Genomic DNA, 4867 nt, shown 5'->3' with positions numbered 1-4867 from the left:
CGTGTGCTCTTCCGATCTTAGTTCTAAGTATGTCACCGGAAAAGGATATGACACTGACAATCAGTGATGATTTCACTGATTCACTTTTAGAGAGAATTATCATATAATAATATAAATAAAAGTCGGTAATTCAAATTCGTCTAACGGTGAAATCTTTCTTGCGATATGTAAATTAATAATATAAAAATACTATACAGACTATAATTACGGCTCAAGTTTTTATAATAATTGTGTAAAAGTTCAAATAGACACAGAGCGATAAAATGTGTAAACGGTCTTCCCAAATTTGACGCAAGACAAACAGCAAAGTTATAATAAATATAATTATTATATGTATATTACATTATACATCAAATATAGTGAAATAATTATCTATGAGAATCAACACGAATGTTGGTGTGTTACGGTTTGTCAATCTTGAAACACAGCTCTTTGCATGAAGCCAGAAACTTATAACTTGTAATTAATTTGAGAAACAATTTAATATTTTTTTATGCTAATATGCATCTATAAGATTCCCCTCCTGCCAAGCCTGTAAAAAAATTTATTCCGACGAACCGTACGGCGCAGAGATCGTGTGTGATCGGACAGTGTAACAATAAGAATTTAACACACCAACACCCGTGTCGGTTCTCATAGGTAATTATATTTCACTATATTTGATTATACATTAACGGTCGAATGGCGCGCACAATATTTCTATATTGGCGTGCACTATGATAGTGCGTATGATTGCATGGCGAGCGGAGATAGATAGCTCCGAAATCCTACGATAAGTGGAAGCCTGCAGCGAACGAGGAGGAAGAAGGAGCAGAACTGTAGAGACCGTTCCACTGTCCACACGACGCGAATCATTACTTTCATTGTAATATAGTTAGAGTAATAAAGTCTTATTCGATTCCGATTGTGATTATTATAAAGACAGCAATACAACAATAATAAAATACATAATTTGGAATATTCTGAATACAGGAGTCCGTGTATCGTTCAATATAATACAATCGAAAATTCAGACAAGCAGTGACAGTTTTGCGCCTACTACTTAGGTCTGTGAGTGGATTGTGTGAGTCGTCAGTATACAATAAATTTTGAAATCATACTAGGTTATATACACATATTATTATTATATTACTATGTTACAATTCGTTTTAAATTTAAATTTAAATTTAACATTGATAATGACCCGATGCGTGTCGAAACGTTTATTGTTTATCATATGTTTCTATTGTACTTTACCGTAATTTTATATAGGAGCATTAAACAATTTGCTTTGGCTCATAGCCCGTTATTTTCTTTATTAATTTTGAGTCTTTACTTTTTTAATTTGTAATATAATATGATATTTGAGATTGAATAATTATTTCATTGATTTAGCAAGTAAAAAAAGCTGTAAAATTCTACAGTTTTATATATGTTACTATGTTTCATATATGTTACTTAAACGATTAAATATCTATTGAGTACACAAGCTTTTTTATATGATTCTATAATATTCTGTAATATATCTGATTTAATATAAAAGAAACGATATATAATATTTATAAGAATTAATAAATGTCACATGATATTATCAATGGTACAATTATCTTTGTATAACATATATTCTATTTAAATGCGCATGCAAGGACACTTCTTATTAAATTATTTCATATTAACACTTCATATTAACACTTTTATATTAAATTATAAGTTCTTATACTACATGGGCTGAAAAGTTTCCGGAATTGTATACAAAATGGCACCATATAGAAAAATTAATCTTATGGCTGTCGAATATATTCCTTCAAACCTCCGCTGTGAAGATTTCATAACATTTCACCAAATAGTTTGTGAGTTACAGTCATTTGAACAAGTCAATTTTTGAGTTTTTAAAAATGGAAAAATCCGAAATTCGTGCAGTGATCAAATATCAACATTTGAAAGGCTTAAAACCTCAAGAAATCATCGATAACTTCAATGATTTCTTGAGGTTTTAAGTCTTTCAAATATTGATATTTGATGCACAAATTTCGGTTTTTTCCATTTTTTTTAAAACTCAAAAGTTGACTTGTTCAAATGACTGTAACTCACAAACTATTCAGTGAAATGTCATGAAATTTTGACAGCAGAGATTTGAAGGAATATATTCGACAGCCATAAGATTAATTTTTGTATATTGTGCCATTTTGTATCCAGTTCCGGAAACTTTTCAGCCCATGTAGTAAATATAGTATCAATTATTTTATAAATCAAAAATTAATTATATGCCAATAAAAGCACAAGTTATTTGTTTGTACAATAAATATATATTCTTCAATATATTCATACATATAAATACGAATAGATGTTTTAACTCTAATTTTGAATCATCTTTATTTTTTATTAATAATAATTTTTAATTAGCTACAATTAATTAGACTGCCAATAAATTCACGCAGAGTTGTGCAAGATGTAGTCAATGTAAATCAATTATCATAGTTTAAAATTAAAACATCATCTATCGATATTAAAACATTTAGTAAGATACTTAATAAAGTTAAAAATTAAAACTGAAAAATATTTTACTAAAAACGTTAAATTAAAAAACCTAAAATTAAAAACCAATGTAGTCGGACAAACTTGAAGGTTATTAAAAACCAGTATAAGTGAGCATAAGAATCATATAAATAGGAATACAACCCAGCACTCGATTATTACGGATCATAGATTAAATACATGAGTTCAATTGGGACAATATTACAATTTTAGATGAAGAAAAAGTTTTAAGCAAAAGATTAATTTCAGAAATGATACATATTTACAAGCAAATACAAAGATTAAATCTACAGTTGAACCGACACGGATCTTTTAGATTCATTTAGTTATATCATAACTTTTTTAGAAAATCTTGATGTTTTTATCTTAATTATTTATTTATTTATGTACATCATTATTTGACACTTATTGTTAGTTTGATCTCTCAAATTCACGAGGTATTGTTCTGTACACATCATCTATCAGTTCGATTCCATAAATGTATAAAATCTTATAATACGTCTACCATATAAGTTCTTTTAGTTTGATTTTTACTTATAATTTTTTTTTTAATTTAACGTTTTTAATCAAATATTTTTCAGTTTTAATTAAATGTTTAATATGGATAGACGATATTTTAATTTTGGACTACTGATAATTGACTTACATTGAGTACATCTTGCACAATCGTAAATTAATTGGTATTCTGTGATTTTAATACTAAAGATTATCAAAAATTAAGATCAAAACGTCTATTTATATTAAAGAATATATATTTATTGCACACACGAATAACTTGCGTTGGTCCTCAATTATTTGGTCTTTAATTAATTTTTTATTTATTTTATATTAAATCAGATAATAATAATGTAATAAGATCATGTATAAAAGCTTGTATATTTTAATAAGTACTCTATTATTTAAGTGTAACATAACATATAAAACAATATTTGTAGAAATTGTAGCTCCTTTTGCTTGATAAAATCTGCGAAATGATAATTCAATAATCTAAATATCACATTATATTGACAACAAGGACATGATAATTTTTCTATAACATGTGTTTTTTTTAAACATATAGAAATATACTTCTATTAAATTATTAAGATTCTTATACAGCGTGTCCCGAAATTCGCGATTTAAAATATCATAGCAAGAAAGTCTTCGAAAAATTAAGTAAAGAAGTTATTTGTAAATTTTTCGTTAAGCAGTAGTTTTTGAGATATAACAATTTAAATTTAGTCAATTATAGATTACGATTAAACGGAATATGTCCGTGAGCAAGTCAGTAGTGGTCGCGCACTTCACGAGTACTAATCTATAACTGGCTAAATTTAAGCTCTTATATCTCAAAAACTATTGCTTAAAATAAAAATTTACAAATAACTTTTTTACTTAATTTTTTGAAAATTTTCTTACTATAATATTTTGATTTGCGAATTTTGGGACACCCTATATATAAATATTGTATCGTTTATTTTATATTAAATCAAATAATGTGATAGGATTATATTGAAAAGCTTGTGTACTCAGATAAATATTTTATTGTTTAAGTAAGATAAGATAAAAAACGATAGAAATTAATAACTTTTCTATCTAATGTAATATCTAATAGATATGATAAGTAAGATAAGATATAAAACGATAGAAATTATTAGTTTTTTTTTAACGTGGTATCTAATTTCTGATAAATATGATAAGTTTCGATAAAATCATATAGGATTTATTTTAAATTTATATAAATTTCTATCTCATACACATACACACACATATTTCTTATGGGACTTTTTAACAGGGTGCATTTAACAAGACAATTAATTTTACTTTTTTGTTTAGAATGCCTCATTCGACAAAATAGGGCCACGTAAAAAATATTTGCGTTATCCTAGTGTCCCAATTACCAGATCAACAATACAATTTAGATAAACGCAACAACAGAAACAAAAAAAAGGTATTTATAATTATGATGTGAGTAGCGAAAATATTAATGTCAAAACATAAATTTTATATTACCCAAAAAAAAATAATTTTAATATTAGTGGAATCCACTAAATCTTAGAGGATTTTATTTTTGTATATGGCCTCCTTTGAGGAATCCTTTGAAATTAAGAGGAAAATATTCTGTGCACAATATTCTAATAGTTAGAATAATTTCGTCTTGCATTTACAGTACAAATCTTGTACTGTAAATCTATATTTTTAATGCACATTATTTGTACTGTATAGTTTTTCAGTATGTAATGAATAACGGAACGCAGTCTTACTGCGTCTGCTTTTGCAAATGCAGCGCAACACTTCAATCAATCGTCACGCGGCAGAACGCAGCGATACACATTGCTTTTCATGTTACTCATATAGCATGTAAGAGGGCATT

General features: G+C 27.0%; 1 protein-coding gene across 1 annotated transcript in view; it reads left to right on the top strand.

Annotated features, from left to right (window-relative positions):
- Window positions 1-809: 809 nt before the first annotated feature.
- Window positions 810-4867, top strand: part of LOC105460736 (serine/threonine-protein phosphatase 6 regulatory ankyrin repeat subunit B-like) — a 12589-nt gene continuing 8531 nt past the window's right edge. Inside the window, exons 1-2 of the mRNA XM_011707234.1 lie at window positions 810-1063; window positions 4330-4444. The gene's annotated coding sequence lies outside the window, so the exon portion shown is untranslated. The remainder of the gene's footprint in view (window positions 1064-4329; window positions 4445-4867) is intronic.

The sequence above is a fragment of the Wasmannia auropunctata genome, unplaced genomic scaffold, assembly GCF_000956235.1.
Source record: "Wasmannia auropunctata unplaced genomic scaffold, wasmannia.A_1.0 LD316559.1, whole genome shotgun sequence".
NCBI classification, from domain to species: Eukaryota; Metazoa; Arthropoda; class Insecta; order Hymenoptera; family Formicidae; genus Wasmannia; species Wasmannia auropunctata.
The sequence above is the reverse complement of the archived record's forward strand: the minus strand, read 5'-3'. Positions and strand labels throughout refer to the sequence as shown.